Source organism: Marmota flaviventris, chromosome 16 (assembly GCF_047511675.1).
Source record: "Marmota flaviventris isolate mMarFla1 chromosome 16, mMarFla1.hap1, whole genome shotgun sequence".
Classification (NCBI taxonomy): Eukaryota; Metazoa; Chordata; class Mammalia; order Rodentia; family Sciuridae; genus Marmota; species Marmota flaviventris.
Genome location: NC_092513.1, coordinates 765,001 through 786,773, shown reverse-complemented (window position 1 = coordinate 786,773; position 21,773 = coordinate 765,001). Strand labels below are relative to the sequence as shown.

The window sequence follows — 21,773 nt, the reverse complement described above, 5'->3', positions numbered from 1 at the left end:
AGTCCTGAATAACTCATTCACATGGCATAGTATGTGGCATGAAACAGATTCTGGTGATTTGGGGTCTGATTTTTCTGTGTTTATAAAATACCATTCTCATTTAAAAAAATTTTCCAAATACAACTTTTCTTGCCTAATTGGAGTTTTATATGTGTCTTGAATTTGCATTGTTAGATCTATAATTTATCAATAACTTGACAGTTATTGGTGGGTTCTCAATTTCTCTTCTCACAGTTTATTTTACAAATTGTGTTCTTTATGTGGATAATTTAGTGTTCTTTTAAAAAGCAATCTTTACTAATATTTTATAGCATTTAACTTAATGTGATATTGTTAAAGCAATTTAATATATTTCTACTGCAGAATATGCATATTGAAAACCAAATTTTAATTTTAAAAGAATACTTGATTACATTCCTAAAATTGGTACTCAAGCAATCAGCATGTATAAGTAAATCAAAACAAAAAGTCAGTATGAGTTCTCAGTAGTTGCTGTCTCAGAAAAGGCACATGTGCTCCAGGTATGGCTAATGACAAGTTCTTCTTCAAGGTGACTTTACTCACTTTTGCTTGGAGTGCAATCTGCATATTTAAGTAGAACCAACAACCTCATGTGGCTTCATTCCTCACACTGTACCTATTAGTAAAGGCTGTCTTTGCTGGGAATTTATTACAAATTAAAAATCCTTTTTAAAAAAATCATGTTTAAGACAAAATATGATCCTCTCCCCCCTACCCCCCCAGCTAAATACCATTGAAAAAAAATAGCCCTTCTAAGATTAGGAAAACCTTACCACCTGTGCCTGGCTTTTCTGTGCCCAGAGGCCTCCACTTCTATGTGTGCTCTGTGAGGGGCTGGCTGCAGTATAAATTCTCATTGTGATAATGGGGATTTCTTTAGATTAGTATTGCACCTTTGAGTATCAAATATACCAAAGTCGCTAATTCTACAATAGTTAAAATTAATTAAAAGTGAATTGCTCAACTAATAATTTACAGAATCGCATGCATACTTATATATGTTTTCAGGGAAGCGTTGTGATTTTTTTCTCAAGTGAGCAAATAGAATATTCTAGTGCCTGTATAAGTCCAGTGCTTCTCTAATCTTTTCACCTTTTATATTTATGATATTTGAAGATAAATTTAATGTTAAGTGTAAAGTTTAATTTATATCTTAAAAGTTAGACTGCCTTTCAGTTTAACTCTTTATTCTTCAGTTTAACTTACTTCCTCTTTTTTCTTCACTTTATCACTTTTTTTCTCAATATAGCCTTTGTTTTTACCTCATTGAACTCTTTGCATGGAATTTTGATGCATAGTAACTTAAGTGACCTTGTATTTTATGATCACAATTAAGAATTCTGGCACTGGAGTTTCACTATCTGGGTGAGAATCTGGATTTTGCCACTGACTTGCCCTTTGGTCTTGGGCACATATCACAATTCTACATCTTAATTTCCTCATCTATAAACGGAGAACGTGTCCACATATTGAAAACAAGATAATGTGTGTTGCTTTTAGAAAAGAACTTGCCATACAGATGTTCAATAGATGTCATCTATAGACTTGCTATAGAATGGAATGTTTTCCAGCCTATCATCTCCAGTCAGTAAATACTTACTAACTAGTTTATGTGAGGTAATATACCCTGTGCTGTCCAGTACCATGTACTCTTAAATTCTCCCAGTGGCCACCCTCTCTGCCTTCCTCCTCACCTCCTCTCCTTCCACCTCATCTCTCTCCCTCTTCTGCTCTCCTATGTTTAGCCTTCTGTATTTCCTTGGTTTTAGCAGGGACACTGTTGGTATTCACAAGATTGGAGTGGAACCCTTGCTTGGCCTCTTAGTGGCTTTTAACCCGGTGTAAAGGGCTCCCTCAGTGGCAGGCTCCAACTCCAGCCAGAATCTGCCTGCCAGCAGTGCCTGAAACTCTGGGAGCACTTTTCCCTTGGCTGGCCCCTCTGCAGCTTCCCTTGTGTAGAGTGGTGCATTCATAGCACAGCTCCCAGAAGAGGGTGGCGCCTCAGTGGAACTGTGCCTTCACGGGAAAATCCTGCGCTATGCACTCTGCAACAGGGCACGTTAGTAGAGATTTGTTGGAAGATTTTTTTTTTTTTTTTTTAGGCCTGAAGTTTTTAAAAATTTTTAAATTAAGGAATAACCCTAAGAGGGAAATTGATCAGATAAATTTGTATGTGTAATGAAATCTAAGTGTTCAATGCTAGTTTTATAAGAATAAAATTCAGAAACGGCTTTAAAGCATGCTATAAATGGGCTGAAGGTATCCAGGGAAGGTTTTGATTTTGGAGTATGGTGAATGGAGAGGAACATGTGATGTTTGTTTCCTGATGACCATTGTACTGTTTGAGAGACATTATTTTCTGAAGATTACATCTAGTGTTCTTCCACAGGCTAGTGAACCAGCAAACTTCTGGACTTTGAGGAAGGCTGGTGTAAATGAAAGTGCAAGTACTCTGAAAGGGAATCAGATTGCTCTTCTGAGTTTCATTGGATTTCTTCAGAGAGACAAAACCATCCCTCACAGTTCCAACAACTGTCTCACACATGGGGTGGGTTGATAGGGCAGTATTTGAAATTCGGTTTTGGAGTGACTTGTCAACAGAGTAATTTGAGCTAGAAATACATATTTTTGAGTGAGTAAGAAGTGGTTACAGTTGGAACAGGCTAAGCCATGCTGGGATCCTAAACTGCCCCAAACCACAGTGATTTCCTACAGTGGTCCCCTTAGCGTGTTTTGTGTCTAACTGAGGCTGGGGGGTGCTTGCTCATCATAGTCTCTGATGTAAGATAAACTAGCACATTGCATGTTGACCCTTAAGGCCTCTATTAGTAAGCAATACAGGTGACCAGAACAACTTCATTGACCAGAACAACTAAAGGCCTCAGCTTTGCTCAAGAAGCCAGATAAGAACAGTCCTGCTTCCCATGCAGGAGGGAGCTGTAGGTACTGAATCAGCAGCACTAGTGACTACCTCCAGCATGGCTATGACTTTAGCTTTTCAGGGCTTCTCTTTAGTGTGAAAAAAGACCTTGTGGAATCCCCCAAAATGTAGTGTTTAAGAGGTCATGCAGAGGAATTATAACCAGGGAGTATCACAGGAGGGGGCAGTAGTGACAGTAGGTGTCAGCTGTGGTGCTCCCTAGGGGAAAGCAGGGAAGGCTAGTAGGTTCAGTAGCCTGCCAAAATCAGCACTGGAGACTCTAGGGGCTCAGGGTGATAAGAGGATGTGACATTGGGGGATCTGGGGTCAGGGTTAGGAGAAGAGAGCCTAAAGAATGTTGATTAAAAACAAGTGGGGGCTGGAGTTTTGGCTCAGCAGTAGAGTGTTTACCTAGCACGTCGAAGGCACTGGGTTCAATCCTCAGCATCACATAAAAATAAATAAGTAAAATAAAGGTATTGTGCCCAATTACAACTAAAAATTTTTTTGAAAAAGAACAAGTGGATTGCCAGGCACAGTGGCGCTCACCTGTAATCCCAGCAGCTCAGGAAGCTGCAGTAGGAGGATTGCGAATTCAAAGCCAAACTCCGCAAGAGGCACTAAGCAACTCAGTGAGACCCTGTCTCTTAAATAAAATACAAAATGGGGATGTGGATGTGGCTTAGTGGTTGAGTGCCCCTGAGTTCAATCCCCGGTACCAAAAAAAAAAAAAAAAAGTGGAGTGATCCTATCATAAGAGAAAGCCGGCAAATAGAGGCTGGCACTCCCATTTTATTTATTTTTTCTAGCTAGAGAAATTAATATAACGGTACTATTAATACTATCATAAAAGGACAAAAGGTCTTTAGCTTAAAAGAAAATTACATAATATTATATGACTACCATTGAAAATATGACATGGCTTCTTTGATTGCTAAAAAATATTTACAGTCAATCATTATGTCTCTTCTTGTCTCCCCTTCCCTCTTACTTTTTTGTTTTCTTCCCTATTTTCACTCTCTTCATTTTTCATTTATTTTCTACCTTCATTACAGTGTATGTAAATGCGAGGACCGTGCAAATTTGTAAAATTGTTAAGTTCCTATTTAAGCTCTTTTGTGTAATATTGGGGACCTAGCTGTTCTTGGAGTTAAAGTTATAATGGAGCCAGTAACAAACAGAGGACAAGAGCCCCAAAGCAGGCACAAAACAATAGACACTGAGTTGGTCCAAAATTGCAGGTCGGCAGCAGCAGGTTTCAGAGAAAAGTAGTTGAAGGAGTACAGCAACCCCAGGGCACAGGCAGTGAAGTGAGTGATAGTACATAACCATACAGATGGCAGCCCAGAGGCCCCCTGGAGCCCAAGGGCAAGACTTTTAGAAAAGGAGAAAGGCAGAAGATGTGGTCAGACTAGGCACATCTGGAAGTAAGGTAGCTATTGGCACTAAGAGGCAAAGTACAGGCAGCATGGTGGTGCATGCCTGGAATCCCAGCAGCTAAGGAGGATTGAAAGTTCAAAGCCAGGCTCAGCAACTCAGCCAGACCCTGTCTCAAAATAAAATATAAAAAGGGCTGGGGATATGGTTCAGTGATTAAGCACTCCTAGGTTCTTTCCCCTATACTCCCACCTCCCAAAAAAGAGGCAAAATGCAGTGACAGGAGGGCTTCATGCAGGGGAGGTGCCAGCACCCAAGTGCACACCTGTGTTCACATTTTCCAGTCTACCTTCCCTTATAAAAGGATGCATCCTGGTATTGCTGCAGCTAACCTGCAAAGGCAGAGCGACTGTTCCTACATGTGTTCTATTTCCCAGGACCTTCTCTCTCAAGGGGACACAGTAGCAGTCTCATACTCTTCAATTGCTTGTGGACTCTCACAGAATCAATTCAGTTTAACAAATGCTCTGCTTGCTGATTTTTCTCCTTTATTCCTGGATGGAGCAGAAATATGGAATTCTATAAAGATTGCACATCCTCTCAGTGACTCTGTTATTGTTCTGCTGCTTATTGATGCCTGTAGTGTCTTTTGCCTTCTACTATAGGTGTGACCCTGCTTCTGGACATTTCTCTCTGGGATCACATTGCTTTAAGAGTAAAAGAAAATGATGCACATAATTGTAGACATGTAGAATGTCTAAATGCATGGACTCTTTCTAATATGTTGGTTCTGTGGCTCCTGCAGCAATGTAAAGCTCATCGGGCATTTTCCTAAAAAGATCAGGTCCAAGTATGCAGTAGCTGTTGTTAACTAGGTCCAAGTGGCTCCATAAGAGGCCAGCCCTCTGCCCACTCTGCAGCCCTAAGATCTGCCTGCTCTGTCTTGACAATGCTGTTTGCTATTGTGCACCCCCTCCCACCACACTGCTGGGAAGAGCATTGTGAATCCCATCCCTTCCCCCTTGGCTTAGGTTGGCAGCCCATCTTCCCCACTCAAGTTGAAGGGTCCTTGACGACCAGAGTTTGTAGTTTGTAATCCCCAGAGTTGAGCAGGTAGATGTGGGACATTCAGCCAGTATCATCAGTGGTTTCATGAATTATGTTTTAAATCTGTCATTCCTCTTAGCAGACATCCCCATGCATCTTTTGGTCAGTTCTCCTTTTTCTTTTTATGTTGGCTACCTTGTTCTTCTCTAGCTGTTTAAAAAAGAAATAACTACTATTATCAACAGCCAAGCCCAGAGGCCCTGCCGGAATCCCAGTTGTTGGATTTGCTCCCCCCAATAAGAAATAGACAAAAAATGCAAAAAGGAAAATAGAATTTCATGCAATTTGACCTAACTGGGTAGAAGTACTAGATGTCTTCTCTGCCAGTTCCACAGAAGGTGTTAATGCTTCAGACATGCAGAACCCAGGAAAACAGCGTGGGCACTCTGAAACCCAAGCCTTGGCCCAGGCACTATTTTACTTGTTTCATCTTTCCTGTGGTTGTGGATACAGGACCATCCCTAAATGTTCTTTTTAAAAAGTTGAATGAAGAACATTCCCACCCTGCCACCCTTCCTTACTGTTTTGGGTTGGCAGTAGCATTGCATCACCCAGTACTGATCCTGTCTCTGGGCTGGATCAGAAGAAAAAGCCAGGCGGTGTGCATATGCAGATTCATGTGGCCTGTGCTTGACAGGCCCTGGCAGTCCACAGTCTTCACTCTTAGCTTCCTTGGCATCTGTCAAGCCAGTGGAAAGGCAGCCCTCAGCCTGCTGTCAGCACGAGGACGTTGTCCCCGATCTTCATAGGGACTCTTTTACTGTGAAATGCTTCAGACATGCAGAACCCAGGAAAACAGCATGGGCACTCTGAAACCCAAGCCTTGGCCCAGGCATGTTTTTACTTGTTTCGTCTTTCCAGTGGCTGTGGATATGGGACCATCCCTAAATACGCTTTTTAAAAAGTTGAATGAAGAACATTCCCACCCTGCCACCCTTCCTCACTGCTTTGGGTTGGCAGTAGCATTGCATCTCCCAGTACTTATCCTGTCCCTGGGCCGGATCTGAAAAGGCAAACTTATGGGATCCCCAGAATTCCTGAGTCAGAAATGGGGTGCAGCCACCTGTAGGGATTCCGACGTACCCTAGAAATTGAGAATGTCTGTTTTGGTCACTGAAATCTAAGGTGGGAAACAATTTCTGTGTAACTAAATTCAGTGACTCTGGCAGATATCCCAATTTGATTATTTGGGGTTTGTTTTTAGAATTGGTTTTAGAATCTAATTTTATTGTGTGACATAATTGAAAAAAAAAAACTTAATGCCTATTATAAGAATTTACTAGAACTTTTTAAAGAAATGGTTACATGTTTTATCCAGAAAGGGATTAAAAATAAATTACAGCATTTTGTTAGATCTAGGAGGAAAATTTTATCTAGGATAAAAATGAGCTCTTAGAGCTCAGAATTGGAATTTTCCCCTCAGCATAGTGCTTAGTGAGGAGGTGGGCTCTACACAGAGTTGGAAGTTTTATTGTGAAACTTTGAACAAATCAAAAGTTGTTATTACTAAGCAATTTTACATTGATATTTGGTGAAAGTTTAAATTACAAGGACTACAACTTGGAATAATGGACTTCTTTATAGAACCTAGCCTTACACATATTTATAAGGTGATACTTGATCACACCTAAGAGGGAAGAATTCTTAGAGGAGGTTAAGAGAAATCAATTGTGACAGGTTGCCATTTTCATGCCGTTCATAATAATAAGTTGCTCAGAGCAAGAACAGCAAGGATGAAATAATAATGCAAATTGCTTCAAGCAGTTATTGTAATCCCTTGGGTATATTGATTTGTGTTTCTAATAAAAAGATGCTTTTACATGTCTCATTGACAGAGAGACAGGTGACATGTGCCATTACATGAATTAGAGCCACTTCTCATTGTCTGGATTGTTGCAAAGGCATTTTTAGATAATAGAGCAAAATACAACCAGCTATGGTATATTTTGCAAGTTGAAATCAAGGCAGTTTGGGGAATAGCTTTCTTATTTTAAAAAAAGGCAATTTATTAATATTGTTAGAGTTTTGTTGATTTATAATAAAATCTTAGAATAGCTTCCTTTTCTCTGAGGGTTGCGTAGAATTGTAGCACCCCATATTTCTAATAGTTGCCTTCTTAAGTAATAAAATATTTTCAAATTCAAATACTTGTTTAAAAATATGCTTCACAAAAGAATTAACATGTTGTAGTATATAGTATCACAACCTACATTCAAAAGATTAACAGTCACAGTGTCCAAAGCCCTATCAGAAGAAGATTGACCACAGCACAAACCTACCATGAATCTCTGCAGCAGCACACAGGATGCATGTGACCTTGGGTTCTGCCTGCACACTTCCACCCTCACTCCCATGGTTAGCACACTGTAATACACTGTGCACAACTGAAAGTCAGGCTTCCTCATGTGCAGTTTGAGCTTAAGTGGGCTTATTATTTAGGAAAGCTATACAGATGCAAAATACTAAATGTTAAGAAGTAATGCTTGATGGTAGTATCTGGGACTTAATGCTGTGTGAGCGTAACAACACCTAGAGCAGAAAACTGGATTTTGTCTCTAAATTCTCTAAAAATATGAATTTGATTATAAAGCAGATGCTTCAAACAGGAAATACAAGCATAAATTTATTAAAGTGAATGCTTTGCTTATTTGGTAGTATTTCCTTATCCCTTAACAACTATAGCTACTGTAGTAATTCAAATTCTTAACAGATGGTAATTTACCCAAGAAGCAGATGAATACTTTCCTAATTGTCTTTATTTATTTATTTTTTTTTTTTTGAACCCCTTAATTCCTTACCTGAAGTCCATGAAAACAGAAGTGTGTGGAACTTGTAATAATGACTTACTTATCATGGATGGCAAAACTAAGTATTTCTTCTGCCAGGTCATTTTGAGGTATTTCTGATGGCAAGGTCTGAAATGTCTAATGTGACTAGGAGTGCAAAAGGCCAATGTTGTCCAGAACCCCTGTGTGCACTTGGATAAAGTGGGCCAGAGAGGATATTCATGTTGTTAGTGAGGACCTGAGTGAGATAAGGAGCTTTTCCTGTTATTTTGAAGTTCTCTGAGTAAATACCACTTTCCCACGGTGATTTCTGTAAACTACCAGACTGGGATGGTGTGTGTATTAGAAATGTTGTATGGTCACTGCCTGTCATCATCATGTACACATGCAGGGGGTCAGAAGCCAACCTTGGGGCCTTTTAAGCCAGCAGTCAGACAGAAGGGAGGGCACTGTGGTTTCCTCACTGCCTTCTGCCAAGGTCCAGTTGAGTGGGGCTCAGTTGGGCAGCGGCCCCCTCCTCTTAGAGAAGCCCTGACCCTAATTTGGCCCTGGGAAGTCGGGTGGGTACTTGTCCTTGTGGAGACACTGAGGGAGGGGGAAGCCAATGAGTGCAGTCTTCCTGCCTGGCCACCCTGCCTGTGGCTTGTGTTGAGGACCCCAGCACACTCTGACTGCAGCACCACACATTTCCCTCTTGACAGGACCAGCTGGGGCCCATCCTGGTCACCTTGTTCCTAAGCCTCTGGCAGTGTCTTACAAGCTGAATGATTGCATTATTTTTCTTAGGGATAGTTCATGTTGTTTTTCTTTCCATGGCTACCCTTTTCTAAGTAGTATTTGTGTTTAGGTATTCCTCAGAATCAAATCATAACATATCTGGTCTCAGTTGTCTGCTCAACCTCTAGAAGTGCATTCTAGCTGTGAATGTTTAATTTGATTTTCTTGACATTAAAGGGTGACTTCACCAAGCTCTGTTTTGAACAGACCCACATGCAGCAGCCTCAGCCTGAGGTCAGGTGGCCTTTGTGGTATGCTGTCCCAGACCGATTACACTGCCAGCTGGTTGTCACCTGTGTGAGTCCTGTCTCACAGTGTGCTGGCCTCACCAGTGGTCTGGCTGCCCTGCTGAGGGTACTGAGATGAGGTGACACACCTCAGGGACTTGGTGTGACTTCTGTCGCTGTGGCTGTTAAAAGACCTACCGGATGTTTCCATGAATTTCAGTGTCCCTCCCTGTTGTGCGGTTCTGGGCATTGTGTGGGCTGTGCTTTGGCATTGAGGTTAGCAGGGGTGTAGGCTAGCTGGATCAGCAGGCTGAGTAAGCATCCTGTTGAATTGAATTGCTAGGATTTGTTGTAAAATGGGGCCACAGCAGAGGGCCTTTCAGAAAGTTGCTGTCTGTTGCGGTGGAAATCTCATAAAGGTTCTGGGTGAGGAAACAACAAAAAAAAAAGGACTATGAACAAACATCTTGGTGTGTCTATATAACCGAATCAGTTTTTGTGCTGATGCTGAGACTTGTAGACTTTGTATGAGGTATGGGTGACAGTTTGAAGGAGGGCAACATCCCTGAGGCACTGGTTAATTACATCTACTACCTTGAAACTTTTGAATTTCTCAGTTACAGACAGAATTGCAACAAACAGCCACTTCGTGTCCTTTTTCTCCCCCTAGTACTTGGATTGAAGTCATGGGTACTCTACCACTGAGCTACATCCCCAGCTCTTTTTATTTAATTTAGAGAGATGGGATCCCTCTTTGTTGCCCAGGCTGGGCTTGAATCTGCTATCCTCCCGCCTCATTTTTCTGAGTAGCTGGAATTATAGGTGTGCACCACTCTGCCTGGTTGATCATTCTTATTTTTTGAAAAAAGTCTATTTCACAAAAATTAATATTTTTTTTAAAAAGTGAACACGAGAAATTAAAGTTAATTTTTTACAAGTTTTTTCCCTAATGGTGGAGAATTTAAACTGATTCGGTTATATAGACACACACACACAAATATGTTTGTTCATATAGACTTTTTTTTGACTTGATAAACTTTGAGTGTAAAATGTTAGTTCTTTTTTTTTTTTTTTTTTGATAGTTATTTCTTTGGCAGCAAGGAAGAATCTTTAAAAAAAACAGACAAATTTAAAGTGCTAACTTGAGTAAATATTTACTAAATAAATCCATGCCACGACTGGCAGCACACCTGGTTCTTGTCCACTTGGGACACCTCGTTTCCACAGCCTCACTCTGGCCAGACCTCACATTTGAGGAAGTATCATGCTGTGTGCCTCTCCATCTCACTGCACTAGAGGGTCTCTTCTCTCCCCTGCCCACTCCTTCACAAGAGTAACTAAAATCAGCTTTCACTGCAGCTCGTAGTGCTTTCTCTTTGGCCTGTGGAAACTCCTTTAAGCTGGCTCTGTGTCTCATTTTCATGAACCCATCATAGTATTTTTTGTTCTTTCTTACACAAAAAGAGGAATCAGAGTTGTACTTTCTTTACCCAGTCCTAGGATAAGCCTGGGTTCCTTTCAGCAAAAAATGGTATTAAGAAGTTAGAGTCTGGTGTTGGATGTGCTCATTACTCTTGAGATACACTGATTCCAGGTGCTTAATCCACACAGTGAGGGACGGATGTATGTATGTATGTATCTGTCTGTCTATGCAGCCATCTATTCATCCATGAAGAGATGGATGTGTGGGATGGATGCATACATGTGTGGTGGGTGGATACATGGACAGATGAATGTGTAGGGTAGATGGGCGGATGGATGGATACACACATGCATGTGTGGGTGGACAGAAGGATGGGTACATGGGTGGATGGACAAATTAATACATGGATTGATGGATAGACAGGTGTGTGGGTGGGTGGATACATGGATGGATGATGGATGGATGCATACCTAGTGTAAGTCTTTTTTAACTTTGTGTATATTGAACACCGAGAGTTCGGACATACTTCCAGTTCCAGTTCAAGTCCACAGGGTTACTTCTAGTGTTTTCTCCATACTGTAACTCCTGTCCCTGACAATGAAAAAACCTATCTACCTTTAGCCTTAATGTATTTATTCATTTGAGCAACCCCTTCACTATAACTAGCCTGCATTCCTCCTTATTTCATTTGTGCCCCAGTGTCCTGCACCAGCTCACCCTTGCCTGTTTTCCTTCCTTAGACAATCACTGAATGAATCAATGAAATGTGTCTTAGAACCTCTTAAATCATCACCACTAAAGAGAGCCTTCTGGGTGAGGATGGAATAATATTGGTCTTCAGTTGAGGCAAGTGTAATCAAAGAGACAGTGTGGTTCAAAGTAATAGATTCTCTTCTGGTGTCGAATATTGCATTCTGCTTGGTGAGCAGTATTTTGTAGGGTTTTTTGTTGTTTGTTTGTTTCTTTGTTTTTGCACATCTGTGTAGACTTCTGTGCCAGTGTGATAGGTTGAATACACTATGGGAGAGAATCGATCTTTTCATAGAAAACCCTGGGTAAATATGGATACTGAAACAAAATCCTAAACGTAGGTTTCAATCTCTCTCCTGCCAATACCTCCAAATTACTATCATTGTAAACCCAAATGGGGAATCTACTGCAGGTGTGGTACCCTCCCTTTCTATGTCTGTTCTTCATTAGACAAGGTAATCCTTACTTAAGGTGATTACCAGTTGCATCTATCATCTTTTAGAAATTAGAAACTAGCACTGCCTTTAAAGAGATTCTAAACAAAAGGAGGAATTCATCATAGATCCATTTGTCCTCTGCCTCTTTCCCTATCTTTTGCATATAGTAAACCCTTAACAAATAATGAGTTTTTGTAGATATGACTTGCTGTGCTGGCATCAAAATTACTAAGTTTTTAAAAAACTTAAATGTTCCAAATTTTAAGTAACCTCAAAATTCATGAACAGATTTAGGAAGCTAGGCCTAGAATTCAAACTTATGACTTTGAAGCACATAGCCAGATTTCTGTTAACTTTGCTACTGGTGCTAATGTGAATTGTTTTTCCCCCATAGTAATGTTGATAGCTCATACTTTGTTACATTGGAATCATATAATTGCTAAAGTGATCCAGGGACACTCTCCCACCACTGATTTTAAGGATGTAAAAATTAGAAACGGAAAAAGCACAAATAAAGCATCACTACATTAACCTGTGGAAATGAGCAAGTTGTGTAGGATGCAATTTAGAGACATTTGTTTTGGTTGAATATTTAGTCATTCAAGCAACAATTTTCTTAAGTTAAAGTCAATAATTTGTTTCGTTATTACAATTACAAAAATTGTTTCATAGCCTTAAGATATAGACATGGTCTGAAACACACAATGTAGAGAACAGAATTTTCATAATGGATCAATTTAATATGTTTTTAATTCCAGACAACATAAAGAAAAATCACTATGCTGAGGCTTCATTTCAGTCTCATGTGACGCATTTGCTGCCCTTTGGATGAGGGTGGGTGGGTGGCACCCAATGTCTCCAAGGGGCCAAGTGTGTCCGCCCCATCACCAGGCAGGAGCCACTGTTGATTGTTTCTGGACCTCAGAGAAGATCAGACTGGAAGTTCCCTTGACCTCTTCAACCAGCAGCCTGTCCTCTCCTGGGGTGTGTTCTTAAATCCTGACTTTCTGGATAAAGAATCATAACAATTTTAGAGAGGATTTATGGGTGCTGATTCATTGAAACAAAATCAAGTTTTTTCTTGGACTTTTTTTTAAGTATCTATGTTATGTTGCTTGCATACATTACATTAAAGATCAGTGGGGCTCAGGGTCTGAGCCTGTTTTATAAAGCAGAATTATTGCTCTGGAAAGACATGTCTGTGTGTAAGTCTTAGGAGTGAATAAAGAATAGTTTTCCACCCCGCCCCTTATATTCAAGGAGTACATATGTGTCGATTTGCCTTTTTATTAGTGTTGTAATACTAGTTTTTCAAAGAAAAGTGGCCATCTACTTGTTGCCCTTGGAGGGTGGGAGATTATGCTTGTCATTGGTCTAGCCTGCTTTAGGTTGTTCGATCTGAGTTCTGATCTCTTAGTTCTGGTTCTATACAGGCCAAGCTCTTTGCTGCTGTTACTAGTTAATGTAAAGTGTTTCTTCTGTGCTTATAATCCTTTTATATCAATTAACTGCATATAAATTATTGGTTATAAGCTGTTTTTCATACTAATGAACCAAGTTTAAACTGCCAGCGGTCTTTTGTGTTTGTCTCTCTCCTGAGGCCCAAGGTTCTGGCCTCGTTTATGCACAGGATGACTGTGCTACTCCAGCAGAGGCAGGAAGAATGCTGAGATCCTTTACAACAGCTCCATTAAGAACAGGGACTTGGGACCATTGTGCTCTAACTAACTTTGGATCTCGGCTCTGTCTCAGTAGAGCCCTTGCACCTTTGGTGAATACTTAATCTTTATGCCATGTGGGAGCTTATAGCACTTTGTGTTTTACATGGACAACATTTTAGAAGACACATTATCTGACACATCATAAATGCTCAAGAAGCATTGTCAGAAGCCACAGAGGACCAGGGGTTTTAAAACATAATATGCTCAGCTTTTGTGTTTCTAAATAGATTTTTTTTAAAAAAAAATATTGACAGTTGTCTTGAAAGCTGAGAATTTTGATTTAGAAGAGCTGGGTACTATTGAGATTCAAGAGGCCAAGTCTTAAGGGGAATCAATATAGAGTTTTAGGGATAAGCAGCAGAAGGGAAAGAGGAAGTCACGTAGCCCCTCATAACCTTCCTGTCATAGAAGGAGATAAGCTGCAGAAGCAGCCCTGGCAGGTGTGGGTCTGGGGTACTGGCCTCTGTGGTACTCGCAGGGATGTGCTGTCAAAATGAGATGATTCATTAATTCGGTCCTGCCCTCGGCTCTGGGAGGTGAGCAGCCCATGGGAGCCAGCCCTTGGAGTATATTTGCAAGCATAGACAAGACAGCCTTGCTCAGCCTGCCGAGGTCCCCATAGGCTCCAAATCATGTAGGAGTGCCACACGCTTCTGTACTCCTGGAGTGGCCAACTAGAAACTGGCCAGCAGGCTGCATGGCTCCATGGCAGTGAGGAGTGGCATTGTGGCATTGTGGTCGTGGCAAGACTGCAGCAGCAGGAGCTGAGGTCCCATGGATTAGTGGCATCAAAGGGTGCCTCTCTACAAATTTCCACTCACTTTCCTAGAACTTAGGTGTGGGCTGGGGACGTGGAGTTGCAAAGGCTGAATGTAACTTATTGTAAATCTGAAATGATAATTGCTAGTTTTAAAGAGTTAACTAGGATCTGACTAAATTATTTTCCATTAGATAGAAATTTATTTTTGAAAACAAATTTTGCACATCAAATCTGTCCTGTAAAAGTGATATCTGCTGCCTCCAAACTTCTCACAGGTTGATGCTTTGGTCTGGAGAGCTCCAGATGCTGTTAGGTAGATGGCGAAGGTAGGGATTTGAACGTCTTGGCATCATTGGCATGGGTGCTTGCCATGGAAACTTGCTTATTAGCCTGGCCAGTGTACCTCCAGAAGCCAGGGCACGGTTGGGGTTGCTGACAGCAGCTCAAGGGACAGTGCAAGGTAAGCGTAGATGAAGGGGGTCTCAGTGTTCGGTCCTCCGAGTGTGAGGCTGGTCTCTCATGATAAATTTATGCATCCTCCTCTCTTTGGAGTGCTTTGATCTTGGGTCAGCAGAACTTTGAGGAGACAAAGGCAGAAGCCAGGTGCATGGAGATGACAAGGGAGCAGGAGATACGTGTCCTCAAATGTCCTAAGGCTTGAGGCCATTGTGTTGTTTAAGAGAAAAAAGTGGTCATGCATGTAGACCATGGGAGTAGCAAGGAGTCGGCAGAAGATTCCTGAAAGACAAAGGTGATGGCTGATGAGGAAAAATCCCTCAGGGGGCAGGAGCCATCCAGAGGACATCGTGTTGATGAGAACAGGGGTAGGATGCAGAGGTGGGTGGTCCTGAGCCCTCACCTGCTCACACTTCCTGAGGGAGGAGGAAACTCCTCCTTGTCAGAGTGAAGTAAGTGCAAAACGTTTGAAGTGGGTGGAAAATTGTGGTAGAAAACACTTGAAAGATTGATTTGTGGTGCAGCAGCTCTAGAAAGGTTATCTTTCCTAGAAAGATTATCAGTGATTGCCAAGTTGCCATGTTCTGCTATTCAGATGTAGAAGCAGTGACTCAGATCTTTGGTTTTGCTGAAAGGTTTTATAGGAAGTGAATTAGAATAAGCCAAAGTGCAATGACATTGACCCCACCTTGAGCCAGTATTCAGATCAGGTCCAACACCTGTTGGCCTCTGCTTTGCAGTGGTTCTGGGACTTGAGTCTCTCTACTCTGTTGTCAGACATCCCCTGGTCTTGGCACTGACATCTGCTGTTGCTGAAAGAGGGGCAAGAGTGTGTTAGGATCACCCGCTTTGTATAGCACCAGCACAACTTTGGCATGAAAAGACCACAGAAACAACGCTGAGCAAGCAGAAGGTGATTGACTTTTTTGAGACCTGTCAGAACTGGGGTCAGTGCAAACAGCCCTCTGAAGTCTAGAAAGACCCAGGCACTTCTGGAGAGTCGCAGTTGGCACCTGCTAACCAGGAGCCCTGTGAAGAAGCTAGCCATCAGATGGTGGTCTTAGAGATTTCTGGAGTGCGTGCACAATGCAGTGTGTGAGCAAGACCTGGAGGCTGCAGGCTCTGGCTGGGGCACATTCCTGGCTTGACCTCCAGAAACCAGTCAGTTTCAAGGTGAATTATAGGAAGGATGCCTCTGGGCTCTGGAAGGGGAGGGGAAAAGCAAGTGGTGCAATGTCCAGGACACAGGCTCACTGCACAGGTGAGAAGATGGTCCCAGAGCTGCCCCTGGGGAGGTAGCTTTCCCATTCCAGCCTCCCATCTCCCTATCTCATCAAGTGTAGAGTGAGCTGGGGAGAGCTGAGGACTACTTGCAAAGGGCACAGCCCAGGGTACAGACCCATTTAAGCTGACCCTTCATCACAGCATGACAGCATGCTCCTCCCTCCTTGCCTCACACCAGCTCTTGCTTGGGAATGTAGATGCCACCCAAAAGGGAGGGAGCATGACACAGAGATCTCTAGGAGGAATGTTTAGGCCCAGACCAAAGCAAGGAGTTGGCAGCCACCAGCTCCTGCAGCTGCAGCAAGCACTAAGCTTAGCTTAGTTCCTGGCCAGATAAGCACATGAACTCAGCTAAAGGCTTCCTGTTATCTAATGCAGCATGTCCAGCCTTTAAACATTACAAGATAGGCTGAAGCCACAAGGCAGCATTACAACCAGACTCTGGACACAAGGTTTGAAATGACAGGGAATTAAAAGTACTATGATTAGCATGTGAAGGCCACTAATAGAAAAAAGTGGACAACATCCAAGAAGAGATGGATAATGTAGTCAGAGATGGAAACTCTAAGAAATCCAAAGGCAGAAATCAAAGTCACTGCTGCAGAAATGAAGAATGGGCATGATCGGCCCTACTATTCGTGAGTATGCAGCCATACGCGGAGCTCCCTGTGACACCCCGTGGTCAGTAAGGTGTGGGTGAGTGCGCACACCAACCTCTACAGACCTTTGTTCCCGCCTGCTGCCATGTTGGAGGCGGCCTGCTGCGCTTGCACTGAAATTTCTTTCCTATTAATGTTCCCTAGATGGGGTCGCTGTCCCCTGCTGAAGTGTGGAGTGCCTGCTTGCCTCAATGTTGGCCCTGGCCAGTGCAGTTTCAGCAGTGCCATGAACTGAGTGTTCAGGTCATTGCAACAGATGAGAACGTTTGGCCTCTGTAGTTTGTAAGACCTTTGTATTACAACCTTATTGTATATACCACCCCTTCAACCTCTCAACTTTTTGAAGTTTCAGAAATGCTCTTTGTTTAGTAGCTTTTGAGAAAGTCTAGTTTTGTTCCCATTTAATTTTCCTTTAAAATAAGTTTCTTCCACATAATGTGTGACCATTGCTTTAATTTAGGCTGTTGTGCATTTAAGATGTGATCTTCACCTTAGAAGCTCCTCATTGGTGTGTGGATTTTGCTTCAGAATAAGAATAATACTTGCTTTCTGTTTTACTTGTTTTGATTTTTTTTTTTTTTTTTTCCATTTTTAACAACTTAGCCCAGAAGCAGGCAAACTTGAAAAAAAACAAAACAAAAAAACAGCTACGTGAATCGTCAGGAGCAAGCCCCTTCAGAAACAGCACTCTCCCAGCCTCCTTCGCCAAGTTGACCACCATGCTCCTGTTTAATGGGCCCATGGCTGTGGTACGCCTTGGAAATTTTTAAAAAAGGAATAGAGTGCCACATATTCTTCTGTATTTGACCTCTGTGTAGTGACATGCACATGTGAGATTTATTCACATGTCCAGGAGTGAGTAAACCATAACTGTATGGAGCCCTCAGTCCACACGGGATGCATTGTTGAGTTCTTCCTAACCTTTGTAGTTGGGAATCACTCCACCCTGAATGTGGGTGTGCATGTTCTCTCCTGCATTCCTGTGTGCCTTTCTAGGGAGAGGAATTGCTGTGTCAAATGATACATCTGTACTCATGTCATAGGACTCCAGTCTCCCAAAGTGTTTGCACCAGATGTAGCTTTACCCAGGCATGAAGGTGAGCTTAGGTTTCTCTACAGCCTTGGCTATGCCCGTTCTTATTTCATTCTATAAATCAAATATGGCCATGCATATGGTGATTACCATCTTGTGCCCGTTTCTCTCTGGATAGCTCATCTCTTTTCTTACTGCTCTGGAGAACTCTCTCATGTCTGGATGTGAGTGTTTTGTTGGCTTGCATGTATTGTTTCCTCTCACTCTATTGCTTGCCTTCTCCCTCTTCATAAGGAACAGCAGATCTTCACTCTCATATGATCCAGGTGTCAATCATCTCTGGTCCTGAAAATACTCTGTGCATTATCTGTTGTGGTTTTAGTGTTTACCTTTCTCACTGACATCCCACAGCCTTGTTTTCATGTATGAACAGGGATTGAGCTTATGTTTTTCCTTGGGCAGATGCCCTTTGCCATGGTGCCCAGGCTGCTGTCCTGGCACAGGGCCAGCTTCTTGGACTGCTGTGTGTCCATGCACAAGGGTCCTCTGAGCCTCCGCTTGCATTGGTCTCTTGTTCCCTTTCTGTGCCAATACCTTTTGATTACTGTAGGGAGTTTGATTAGGATTGCATATAATCACTATAAAGCTTTGGAGGGAATTAATTTTCATAATATTGAGTCTTTAATCAGTGAGTACATTATATTCTTTTCAATAATGTGATTTTTCTCTGTAGATGTTTCGTATAATTTTGTTTGATTTATTTCTAGGTACATGGAATTTTTTGATGTAATTCCATTGTTGTCTTTAAAATTTTTTTTCTATTTGCTGCTATATAAACAGAATTTCTTTTTGATGGAACATTTTCATTTTAAATGAAAATGGCAGCAAAGCCCTTTATTTCCAAATTGGTTACCCAATAGAATGTTGAGTTCACATACTTTGCATTTTAATTACAGATCCAGTAGTACTCAGATAATTGAACACACTCATCTCAAGATCTGCCCTGTTAGGCTAGCTGATCATTTCTTTTGAATGAGAAAGTTAGTGACTAATTCTACAGGAATCTCATGATGGCTGTCAGTCAGATTGCCACCATCTTCTCCAGTGGGGAGAGCAGTTTCCACCCTGGGTGCCGGCAGTGCTCATGGTTCTGCACAGCAGGTGCAGGGCACAGGAGTCAGGAGTGGCAGGCTGTGCTTCTCAGACCAGTGTGGGTTGCTGCTGTTGCCACCAGGATGCAGCCTCACCCTGGATGTCTGGGATATGGAGGCTGTGCTAGCTTTGTATGTTCAGGCACAGAGTGACTGCTTCCAGGCTGTTGGCCACATCTAGACCCTGTGCCTCTCTGCTCTTTCACAGTGAGTTGTGGCAGGCCCCAGGCTGCCACACCTGTCTAATGGCCCAGGACACCCACCCCCCTCCAGAGCTGGGGATGCAGCAAGGTTGGTCCCCTTCCTCTTCCCTGCCCTCAGATGCTGCTTCTCAGTGAACTGGGAAAAGGCTAGGATGTGACATGATCTCCTGGTAAAGAAAGCTGCCTCTTTATAAAATGAAACAGTCCCCAAAAGGATGAAATCCACAGTTTCAGAATAGTCTACTGTACAGAAGCAATTTTGTTTAGATTTGAAAGTAATTTTTGAAATAAAAAGTAAATTTAAAACTCAGATCAAAAAGATATATAGGGGCTGGGGTTGTGGCTCAGCAGGAGAGTGCTCGCCTAGCATGTGCAAGGTGCTGGGTTCGATACTCAGCACCACATAAAAATAAATAAAATAAAGGTATTGTCCAACTACAAAAAAAAATTTTTTTTTAAAGATATCCATATATTTTCATCATGTCAGCAAGACAGAAGAGTGTAGGAACAGGTATTTAAGTTACCAGATACTGTGTGCATGCTGTCTGCCTGAGGTAGGAGGTCCAAGAGAACTTCCCAGGCAGGTACCTGCTGAGCACCTTCTGAGTCCCAAGAGACAGCAGAATCCTGTGGGAAGGCAGGGGTGGGTCTTGGAACCAGATTCTTTTCATGAGCTTCACAAAGCATGCTTAAGTGTGTGGGGCATGGTGCCTGGCAGACAGGAGGGTGCCAGCAGACAGGAGGGCAGAGGCACTGGCTGCCCACCTTCCATCCTCTCATGCACCAACCCCCTATCAATCATGAGAACTGAAGCCAAGGTCATGGTTTTTAGAACAGAACAAATTAAATTGCTGCACCTCAGAGAGGTGCACATGAGTGTTCCTGCATGGTGCACAGGCCATTCTGAACCCAGGCCACAGAGCAAGCAGTGTCAGGGCCAGTAGGCTGCTTTTCAGCCTGTCGTCCTGGGGGCGGGAGGCAGGAGGATGGTGTGTGTTCTGTGGACTGCGGGGACTTTAAATGGTCTTTGAGGAATTAATTTGTTTAGATTCTAGTCATTATGGAGCCATTTCCTACCATCATGTCATACTTATTTTGAGAGAAAATTGAAGAAAAATTAGCTTACCTGCAGTGCATCATTGTTTAAGAGTAATCTGATGACCAGGGCTTGTTTCAGACATTTCCCCCTCGGTTTATTTTATCATTTGGAATTTTTGTCATGTAAGTTATGTGAGTATCCTTTAGGGGGATATGTTTCTAACCTTGCTGTTTTCTTAAGAGCATTGTTTTATAAAGCTGTTAATCTTTAGTTAAATGCTGTGACTTCAAGACACTGTGAAGAGACATAGGAAGTGGGTGGCCTCTGAAAGCCTGGGCTCCAGAGGAGTTCCTGCAGGGCTGAACTTTTCTGCAGATGGGAGAGGCGTGCCCTGCTAGAATCCCCTGACTGTGCTGTCTCAAAGGCCCTTCTTGCCTGGGTTCCAGGCATAGTCTCCTCAGAGAAGGAGACTCATCCTGGTGCTCAGTGGAAAGGGTGAACTGCTCTCCGCAAGGGAGGAGCCTCTGCAGCCGTCAGCTGGGAGGAGGCAGTGGGGGAAGGCAAGGGCTTTGTGCTGTGACAGCTGTTGGGAATATACTTCCTGTGGGTCCTTGGGTAGCAGGTAGTCATTTTATTAGTCTGTTCTTAAAAGTGTAGTAGTTCATGTCAGTTGAGCGAGTTTTGCCACGATTAAATAAAAATGGTAAAGGAAGACATTTCATGACCCTAATGGAAAGTTAAGTCATTAATGAAAGTTCAGCAATAGGCATCTGATTATAAGAGTGAACATGCTTTCATTTTTTCTGGGACCCTTCAGTGAGCTGCTCAGCTTTAGCAGTGAGCAACAGTGGGCCCAGGAGGCATGACTTGGGAAAGAGGTAGGCAGCTGCCAAGAGCTGGGTCCTTGGCTAGCCACATGGACCCTTAGAAGAGCAGAACAGTGAGGTGGGATAGAGTGGGCAGGCACAGGGGAAAAGACATCTAGCACGCTTTGTAAAATGGAAATGGGCTAAAGGGGAACAAATTGATCAGCTTAAATTTGTTAAGCAATGTAAACCAAAAATTAAGCCCTCATGTGTTAGGTATTAGTTGCTAGTTTGGAATTCATCTCGTGAAAGTGAATTCATCGCACACCATCCTTGTCTGAAGCATTGTTGCCTGCATTTTTTAAATACCTTTTTTAAAAAAAATTTTATGTATCAATTTTTATGTGGTGCTGAGGATCGAACCCAGTGCCTCACGCGTGCTAGCACAGGCAAGCACTCTGCCCTTGAGCCACAACCCCGGCCCCGTTGCCTGCATATTTTACTGCAGTTATCTGCAATGAGTCCCCTGGAGAAAGGCCAGGGCTTCCTGCAGTCTTGCCATCTCTCCCTTCTGCTCTGGCCCAGCTAAAGCAAGGTACTTCATTTCCCAGCAGGAAGTCTTGACAGACCAGCTCTGAGATTTTTAGGTGTATCTCAGGTCCTATTAGCTGCAGAGCTGTGGCTTCTGTGCCCTTTCCCAAGAGAGATGTTGGTATTTCTGTCACTCTTCTGACCAGGAGGCTGATGAGGCTTCGGTACAGATTTCCACTTAGAAAGGACTGTTCCTAGGTTTAACCATGAAAAACATTCATCGAGTTGGAACCTGTTGACTCTGT

The 21,773-nt window shown here is 42.5% G+C and overlaps 1 protein-coding gene across 5 annotated transcripts in view; it reads left to right on the top strand.

The window, feature by feature from the left end:
- Atp9b (ATPase phospholipid transporting 9B (putative)) overlaps window positions 1-21,773 on the top strand; it is a 256,120-nt gene that overhangs the window by 134,757 nt on the left and 99,590 nt on the right. The gene's annotated exons all lie outside the window — the stretch shown is intronic.